This window comes from Brassica oleracea, chromosome C7, assembly GCF_000695525.1.
Source record: "Brassica oleracea var. oleracea cultivar TO1000 chromosome C7, BOL, whole genome shotgun sequence".
Classification (NCBI taxonomy): Eukaryota; Viridiplantae; Streptophyta; class Magnoliopsida; order Brassicales; family Brassicaceae; genus Brassica; species Brassica oleracea.
Window position 1 is genome coordinate 33272625 of NC_027754.1, and position 10305 is coordinate 33282929.

At 30.2% G+C, this 10305-nt stretch overlaps 1 protein-coding gene and 1 pseudogene across 1 annotated transcript in view; both read left to right on the plus strand.

Moving 5' to 3' along the window:
* The first annotated feature begins 2259 nt into the window (after window positions 1–2259).
* On the plus strand, window positions 2260–4953 carry LOC106305601 (annotated as a pseudogene).
* LOC106305602 (cytochrome P450 734A6-like) overlaps window positions 4752–10305 on the plus strand; it is a 16516-nt gene continuing 10962 nt past the window's right edge. The window contains exon 1 of the mRNA XM_013741958.1: window positions 4752–4771. The gene's annotated coding sequence lies outside the window, so the exon portion shown is untranslated. The remainder of the gene's footprint in view (window positions 4772–10305) is intronic.

Genomic DNA, 10305 nt, shown 5'->3' on the forward strand with positions numbered 1-10305 from the left:
ATTTTGACACATCCATGAAGATTAAACCAATATTTTCATTGGTGATACATCATCCCTTTCTAAAATATCATTCATACGTTGAAAACAAAAATTAAATATAATCATATTAATTGTAAAATTGTAGTAATTATACATGTTTTAGACTTCTAGTTGTTCTAATTATACATGTATTTTGACAGATGCAAGCGGGAAAGATTAGACTAATATGTATTATTTGTTCAACATCATCTTTTTAATATCATTCATACGCTGAAAAAAACTAAATATCACCATATTAGTTGCAAAGTACTAGTAATTCGAGTTCTAATTGTACCAGTTATATTGGTTATACTCAATTTAGTAGTACAAGTTATACTTGTTTTAGTTGTACTAGTTGCACTAGTTGGAGTTGTACTAGTTGTACTAGTAATACTCTGCGTTCTTATTTTTTTATGAATCTCGTACGTATATGAGGAGATCTGGTTTCAAATAAGACATAATGGATTAAAACAAAACTATGGGTTGATCGATTTGAGATAAGAAAAAGAAAATTGATAAGTGACTGAAGAAAATTGACTTTGCTTTAAAACTAAAGAAGTATCAATGGAGAAGACAAGAGAAAGAAAGAAAAAAAAATAGGGTTTGAATCTGGGTCGGATTTTGGGTCTGGTTCTAGGAAGATATTAATGACATGAATTTGTAAATATGTTTAAGTCTTTTAGGTTTTTTGGTTGTTTCCTCTAATTTTCGAATTAAATTTAAATACAAAATGGAAAAAAAAGAAGGGGTCCATATCAGAATAATCTGAACCCTTTTGGTTCATATGAGAATTTGATCTCTGCTTGACACTGCGTCAGAGAAACGAACATGGCAAATATCATATTAAGAGAGAGATTGAACATCTGGTGACAGACGTCTCGCTCTAGTAGAGCGTCTGGCCTCTAGCACGGTATCCAGTCTAGCTCTTGTAGAGCATCTGGTCCAAAAGTACATCTGGTCCGTCACAACCGTACCAAAGTTTCGTGGTCCTTAGTTTGAGAGAAAGACTGTTAGAAGAAATTAACAATACAAATCCCACATTGGATATTACACATAATAAAATCACAACTGCACTTGGTATGAAGCTTTTTCGGAAATAACTAACCCAAAAATAAATCTATGAAAGCTTAAATCTAAAACGGACGATATCATATTAAAGAAGGGTTGGCTGACTCTAGTAAAGCTAGTAAAGCGTCTGGCCTCCAGCACGGACCAAATGCCTGACTCTTGTAGAACATCTGGCTCATTGCTGCATCCGGTCCGCTACAACAAATAGTTAAAAAATTCCATTTTTTTGTAAAATGGATAGGGAGCACATGCCCTTGTTGGATGTAGATCCGTCATTCGCAACGATACGATCCGACACAAGCAACACATTTCTAACCATCACGACGGTAAACGTTGCGCCTGATAATGCCACAGCTAACATGGTGGTTGCGATTATTGGCGAGATGGAGAGAATGCAAAACAACTTTTTTGGTTAATTGGACATTTGTTTCGCGTAATAATTGGTCAAAAATGTTGCATACTTCAATCAATGCTACTTGTTTTATTATATACATTAATATTGATATTGACGTTGACAAATCTACAAAAATAGAGCAGTTGGTTGGCATGTAGTAAGTCTTTGTGTAGCTTAAACACTAGCTTTGTCTGTCATGTGCTCTCTTGTTGTAAGGATCTACAGACCAAAGCTACTCTTACCAGTTGACATCCATCCGGTTGCATTATCGCGTATTTGTAACGACACAGAATTAAAAGAACTGTATAACGCAACTGCGATTTATGCGTTTTTCACCTTGTTTATATTCTTATCTTAGCTCTTCGAACTCTCAACAGGCAAGTTCTCCCCATTTTTAATTATTCTAAAAACTTGAAATATATAAAAAAAAAGATTTGATTTCATATTGTATTAGTCCAGAACACGAGGGCAGATAAGCCAGAATCATGACAGCTCAAATAGAATCGATGATGACATTGACGATACGTCTGATATAATACATGAAGAAGACCCTTAGTTTTCACAAAATTTCTGAAAATATAATATGTAATTGTTATATATAATTTTAAATTTATTATGAACGTTGTTATACTAAATGACAATACTAAGAAATAAATAGTATATGTTTATAAGAGGGCCATCGACATCTTTGAATTAATTTTAAAATAGGATACCCACCCCCAAAAAGAGTATGATATTTAATATATATGGGTCTTAGCCTAATATAAAATGAATCCTAAGAAAATAATGTGTTTCACCAAATATTATTTTAGTTACATTTCTATTTCAATTATAACAAGATGTGCTTACTCATATCAGAAATACAAGTACAAACTCCTTTCTGTTTCTTTTAATGGAACTCCTGAGCACGATCAATCTCTTAGCATTCGTTCTTCTGCCCTTTGTTGCTCCCAAGATATGGGAAGCTTGTTGGATCTTTCTTTTGCGGCCATGGATGATAACAAGCAGATTCAAGAAACAAGGCATCTCAGGTCCAAAATACAGATTCGTATACGGAAACCTCGAGGAGATAAAGAAGATGAAGAAAGAAGCTAAGGGTTGGGTTCTTGATCCCAACTCCAACGATATCTTCCCTTGTGTGTTTCCTCACTATCACCAATGGCTGTCTCAATACGGTGCCGTTTTATTCAACCTTGTTTTGTTTATGTGTGTTTTTAAGATGAGCATTGCTTTAACACATGTAAGTTCCCCTTTGATGGTATATATTAGGAGAAACATTTCTATATTGGAACGGAACAAAACCGACGCTATTCATCTCAGATCCTGAACTAGGGAAACAGATATTGTCGAGTAAGTTAGGTTTCGCTGTTATAGCAAAGACAAGACCCGAGGTCCTCATGCTTTTTGGTAAAGGACTTGCTTTCATAGAGGGTGATGACTGGGTTCGCCATAGACGAATCTTGAACCCTGCTTTCTCCATGGACCGACTCAAGGTCTTTTACAATTCTTATTCACTATTCTTTTTTTTGGTAAAATTCTTTATTCTTTACCCGTTGATGTAACGAAGTTGGTCGAGCACGTTAATCGTTTATTTTATGAGTTCGCCTTTTTTTTATCTATTTCTGCATTATTTTCTCGCGTTAGGTATAACATTTTCAGCCCTATGTGAGCAAATGTAACTAATTAATTAATTACTTGCTAATGGTTGTTAGGTCATGACAAAAGGGATGGTGGATTGCACCTTGAGGATGTTGGAGGAGTGGAGAATACATAAATGTGGTGAAGAAGTGATGATGAGGATGGAGATTAACAAAGATTACCACAGATTGATCTCTGATATCATTGCGACCACTGCGTTTGGAAGCAGTTATGAGGAAGGGATTGAGTTGTTTAGATCACAGTCAGAGCTTGAGGAATATTTTGTTGCTTCTCTCACAAACGTTTCATCCCAGGAAAACAGTAAGTACCATAATATATACTCAGCTAATGTTCAGACAGAAAACATATACTTCCTCCGTATCACTTTAAATGGTGTTTAATTAAGGATTTTAATTTTGTTTTATAATAATTGATGTTCTTACTATTCTAGATAAAACTTAATATCATTTAAAAGTTGTGACTAATTACAAAATATTTTATTTTTTTTTATTGGTTAAACCAGTTTTATTTAATGATATATTTATGTAACCAAGATTAACTACATAAAATTTTGTATTTTCTTAATCTTTGTGCAAAAACCTTAAATACCATTTTATGATCTTTTTGTTTCTTGTTTCCCAAGATACCTTCCTACACCAACCAACCTGCAACTATGGAAGCTTGATAAGAAAGTGAAGAACTCAATCAAAAAAATGATAGATGCAAGGCTAAAATCAAATTTCATGAACTATGGAGATGATCTTCTAGGGATCATGTTGAAAGCTGCAACATCCAAGGAGTCTGAGACAGCGATGAGGATGGATGAGATCATAGAGGAATGCAAGGCTATATATATCTCAGGGCAAGTAAATAGTATGATTTTGTTGACATGGACTACGTTGTTACTGAGCTTGAACCAAGATTGGCAAGAGAAACTCAGAGAAGAGGTTTTCAATGAGTGTGGTAATAAGATCCCAGATTCAGACACCTTCTCCAGACTTAAACTGGTAATTAATGTGTTACAGTTTCATGAAATTTTTTTGCAATTAATAAGTGGATTGATTTATCTATTTTATATACCTTATTATTATTATTATTTAGAATTTCTTCTAACTTTCGATATAGGAAAATGTATTTAACACTTGTGGCTGAAGAAATCGTTTTCTACCTTACAGATGAACATGGTGTTGATGGAGTCGCTTCGTCTGTACGGACCCGTGATTAAAATGGTCAGAGAAGCAACACAAGATATTAAGATAGGACATTTGGATATCCCCAAGGGCACAAGCATAATCGTCCCGTTTCTGAAGATGCACACCGACAAGGCTATATGGGGAGAAGACGCCCAACAATTCAATCCTATGAGATTTGAAAACGGTGTTTCTCAGGCCGCCAATCAACCAAACGCATTTCTTCCGTTCTCAGTCGGACCAAGAACTTGCATTGCCCAAAACTTTGCCATGATGGAAACCAAGACCGTGCTCACTATGATCCTTCAACGTTTCCGGATTAGCCTCTCCCCTGAATACAAGCATGCCCCGGTTGATAACTTCAATCTCTATCCGCAATATGGCCTACCCGTAATGCTTCAGCCTCTCGATACTAGTGCGCAACGGTGAGGAAGATAGCAAACCAATAATCTCAACGAATTTGGTAAATATTTATGCTCTATTATTGGATTTCAGCACAAATAAAATTAGATTAGTCAATAATGTGTATCCTTAAGTTTGGATGATGGCTTACTTTTTCTTCTATAATTTGACTGTAATGTTATATATTTAATGCTAAATCTTTTTTGGAATAAGGTATTATTAAAATGAAAAGAATTGAATGACTATGTATATGTATATTGTTACAAAATGAAACTACCAAGAGCTAGAATAGTATTATGTTTTTAATGCTAACAACATCTTTAAATTAATTTAGGACTTTATGTAAAAATGACTCAGAACTCAAAGTCAAACATAAAACTACTCCATGAAAGTCGTCTAGTTAAGATTAAATATTTAAGTTTTATTTTTCAATTGCAAAAGTAATCTGAGACGACTTACATGGTGGAAGACGTCTATTTAAAATTAAATATTTAAGTTTTATTTTTTTGATTGAAGACTTCCATGTAAGCCTTCTAGAAAAAGTCAAATTTCTGACACAATTCGGTTAATTGCGAAACTAACTTATTTATCGTAGAAGTCTTCTCTGGAATTTTCATTAAAATTTCAAAAACAAAAACAAACTAATATTTACAAAGGAAGACTTCCAAAGAAGTCTGATGTAGAGTAGACTTCTCTAGAAGTTTTTCTTTGTAAATTTTCAATTGCAAAAACGAACTAAATGGAAGTCTTCTGGACGACTTTCGTAGAAGTCTTCTACGCCAAAGTTTATTCATTTTTTTCTAAAACTATAAAGATTTTTTTACATTTCTTTTTGTTAATTCATATATTATTAGTTGATATTGGGGCTCATGAATGAAATTCATAAATTAATTGATTTTAATTATGAGGTGACTAACATTCATGTTGATTAATGTTTCTAGCTAATTCGAGAAGAATTTTGTGGAAGTTTTCTACCTTAGTTTTTTTTTGTAAATTTGTTAATTAATTTTAAGATAACTTTCAAAAGTGTTAATAACTTCAAGAATATCAAGTTATATGGTTTAATGTATCTTCTTAGATCATAAGATATATTTTTCAGTTTCATGAAATTTGAAATTTCAATTTTCACTTAAAATTTCAGTTTCTCGTTTAAATTTTAATTTTCCGCTTAAATTTTCCGCTTTAAATTTTCTGCTTTAAATTTTCTGCTTGAAATTTAAGTATTCCAGAAGACTTCCCAGAATAAAAGATGAGAACCATGTAATAAAAACATGCCAAACAAGAGGAATTAGTGGGAAATACATCAGAAAAATGATAAAATGATATAAATTTTGGTGTTTTCAAGTTCTAAGAGATTTGAGAGAGGTTGGAGAGTTTTAGTTTGGAAAAAAAGATAAGAGCTTTAATCAACCAGAGGTTAACAAATGAAGAAGAATCAGACACAAAAACTTACCAAAACACTCAGATCTATTATGAAAAAGGAGTCATGGGAGAAGACTATGCGAGAAGACTTCCAAGAATTCTTCTAGTGCATTATATGTTAGAAGACTTCCGAGAAGACTTTCATGGAAATCTTCCAAAGCTTGGCTCAGATCTGAAAAACTCGCATATTCAAAATCATTCAAGTGGCTTTAAAACAAAGAAAAACTTCAAAATAAGGTAAGAGCTTTAAGCAACAAAAAAAGTTTTTAAATTAAGCAACAAAAGGTTACCAAATGAAGAAAAATCGGACAAAGAGACTTACTAAAACGCTCAGATCTATTATGAAAGAGAATACATGGGAGAAAACTCCACCAGAAGACTTCCAGGAAGCCTTCTGGTGCATTAAATGTTAGAAGACTTCCGAGAAAACTTCAGTGGAAGTCTTCCAAGTATGTCTCAGATCTGAAAAACATACACATCCAAAAGCATTCAAATGGCTTCAAGACATTGAAAAGCTTCAAGGTAAGAACTTAAAACAACAAAAATAGTTTTCAAAAAGTAAAAACTTTAAGAAACAAAAGGATACCAAATGAAAAAATATATGATTTATGTATCTACCTTTGAAGGAGTGAAAGATGAGAACTATGTAATGAAAAACTTGCAAAAACAAAACAAATCAGTGAGAAAGACATGAGATAAAAAAATGAAAAATTGATATAAAGTTTGGTGTTTTTAAGTTCAAAGAGATTAGAGAGAAGTTGGAGAGTTTTAGAAGGAAAAACATTACATTTTTCTTGCAGCCATTTGAGAGGAAGAAAGAGAATGTATAAATTTTCTTTATATAAAGAGACAAAAATTTCAATAAGGTTAAATATTTTCGATTCAGAAGACTTTCAAGTAACTTCTAATAGAAGACTTCGTAGGATACTTACTTGAAAGCCTTCTAAAACCTAAATTTATTATTCGCCCAGAAGACTTCCGCGGAAGTATTCTAGTGCATTATTCGTTGGAAGACTTAAGTCACTTAAAACTAAATTCAAAATAACTAACTAACTAGAAACAAACACTTCATAAAATTTAAAAACAACTTTAAAAGTGTTTAATATACACAAAACTAAACAAATACAAGTCAAAATTTAATTTTTCAAACAAAAAGGTTAAGCTTCCAAAATCTAACCCTAAGAATACATACAATACTACAACATATGTTACTAAACCCTTAACTTAAGAATACCATGACACACTACATTCATTCATCTATATTGAAAACATTTCAATTCTACTAGATCTTAATTTATATCATTTATAAATGTTTATAATTACATGGTTTCAATTTTTCTACATGTATAAAATCTATAAATAATTTTTAAGATTTACTATATGAAAAGACTTACAGAACTTCAGAAGACATATAAAACTTCAGAAGACATATAAAACCTCAGAAGACTTTACAGAGTTATATTCGTAAATATGAATTCTGATTTTTTTTGTTTGGTCATAAATGGCTGATTGTAATTTCACTAGAATTTTGAGTTACTTTTGCATTTGATTCAAGTTTATGTATACTTTTAGAATTAAATTCGAGTTTTGAATCATATTTGATAAATTCTCCATTAATTTAATTTCATACTATGATTTAGTGGATACCAAAATTTACTAATAAGAGCTAATATAGATTTAAAGTTAACTTTTATATATTTACATTTATACACCTGACTTTAAACAAATTCATTATTTTTATATCTAATTGGTCAAATAACGGATGTTGGTGAGCTTACAACAGTTAATCCATTCCTATATAAAACTTAATTTATGTTTATATTTTCATATTTTTTTAGTATGATTATGCAGAAGCAACATATTATCAATAAACTATGAATAATATTTATTTTTTTGTAATGGTTAACATCAATTAAAATGACTAAAGAGAGTAGCTCCAATTAATTCTAAAATCATAAGATTCAATATTATATAACATATAACCTTAATTTTTTTTTTTTTAAATAAAACATATGTCTAGTTTTGCTATAGTTGTCAGTAAAATATACTTTAGTTAATTGTATTTATCTTTCTCAAAATAATAAAATGGTTATATATACAAAATCTGATACCAATATGACTACCTATTTCAATTGTTGTGCTTTCTCAAATTGCATACCTATAAAAGATTCAAGTTTTGATCGATATTTGAGGAGTTGATCATCCCTCCCGAAAACGAAGATTTGAAATGGTATATAATTTACTTGAGTACTTCGTATAACTCACACATTCATGTACAAACCAGTGCAGATAAAGTAACACGAATATCTCCGGTAGTAAGTCTATTTCCATCAGCCGGCTGGTGGGAGAGAGAAGTTTGGGATATGTTTGGTGTTTCTTTCATCAATCATCTGGATCTACACCTTATACATAAACTTTAAAATAAAATAAGAAAATTTTACTTTGATAAAAATATAATATATACATTGTTCATAAAATATTTATATCCGCGAAAGCGCGGACAAACACCTAGTATAAGATAAACGATCACGAGTACAATTTAATGGAAATATTTGAAGTTAAATACCCCTCCACATATTCATAGATGAAATTTTTGAAAAAAAAATTGTTTCAAAATTACATAATGTTTTCAATTTTCAGTGTGGAATTCATTAACTTTTTATATGTTTATATTATTTGTCTATTTTTTATTGGTTGAATTATGATTACTTATAAAAGTTAGTGATTTTTTTCTTTAACAAATATGTAAACTTAAATATATGTTTAATATATGTAACCTAAACCATTATCTATTAAAAACAGAGCGAGTGTAAAAACCAAAACGCTATGCTCTCTATTATGTTATTAGAGAAATCAGTTTCATACTTGTCACGTTCACATTAATTCTTACGATAGTTAATTACAAAGATATATTTAATGAATTAAATTATTATACCTAATTGCTATTATTTAAAATATATAATAATTTATGCTAATTAAATTTTAATTTTAGTATCATTTTTTTAAATTTTCCAATATCATGTATAATAAAAACATGAAAAAATATTTAAAAAAAATAAAAAAATATATTTTGTGAAAATAAATATATGAGAATGAAAATATATTTTATATATAATGTGATTTCATAAAAAGGAAAGTTAACAAAAAAAACAGTTTTGATGCCAAAAATAATCATCTTTGTAAAACATAACATATTTTTGATTGATAAAAATAATTATTTATATCAATCTATTTTCAGATTATTACAAAATTTAATTTAAATAGGATATACTAAACTATCTTTGATGAAGTAGAAATATTTTATAATTGTTATTATTGAGTTCTTTATTCATTTTCGCATAATTTCTGTTAGTTAAATTTTTATTTATATAATGTATATAATTTTTTATCAAATTACATAAATAACAAAAATCTATAAAATTTTAATCAAACCTTATAAACCTAATACACCACTAAATTGTTTTTAATGCTTAATAGTGTTTTTAAGAAATCATATATTATGATGGCCGAAATCGTCGGAAATCATATATTATGATGGCCGAAATCGTCGGAAACATAAGATACTTATAATAAGAATACATAAACAAATATAAATTTTTATAGTTAAGATTATTCAGAATATTTTTTAACTTCAAATATACTTTTTTAATGATAATGTGAACATACATAGTCTTGATACAAATATGATGTTTCACACATGGGACATAATTAAAACACTTAAAGATGATTCCCGAATCCAAACTTCTTTTGGCCAACTTGTCTGCTACGGTATTACCTTGTCTCTTTATCCACTTGAATTCCACTTTTTAAACATATAGGACCACCATCTAACTTCTCTAACCCAGTCATACATTCCAAAATGTAAAACCTTGTTGTTGAGAATCTCTTGTTGGATAATTCCAATTAACTTGAGGAGCAAGTTAACTCATTAAAGTGAAGTTTGATGGGTTAAGGAAAAAGGAAAACATATCGAGCTTAGGAATGTTTCCATATTATTATTAGGAAAAGATGTAGCTTCGCCCTTAGGAAAAGATGTAGCTTCTTCCTATATAAAAAGTTCTCATGGAGAGATGTTCCATCAAGAGAAACACATTGAAATGTTTAGTTTTGAGAAAGTTTATAAATCTAATAAGAAGAGAAGTTCTTATAATCTTTGTGTTTGTGCAACTTTAA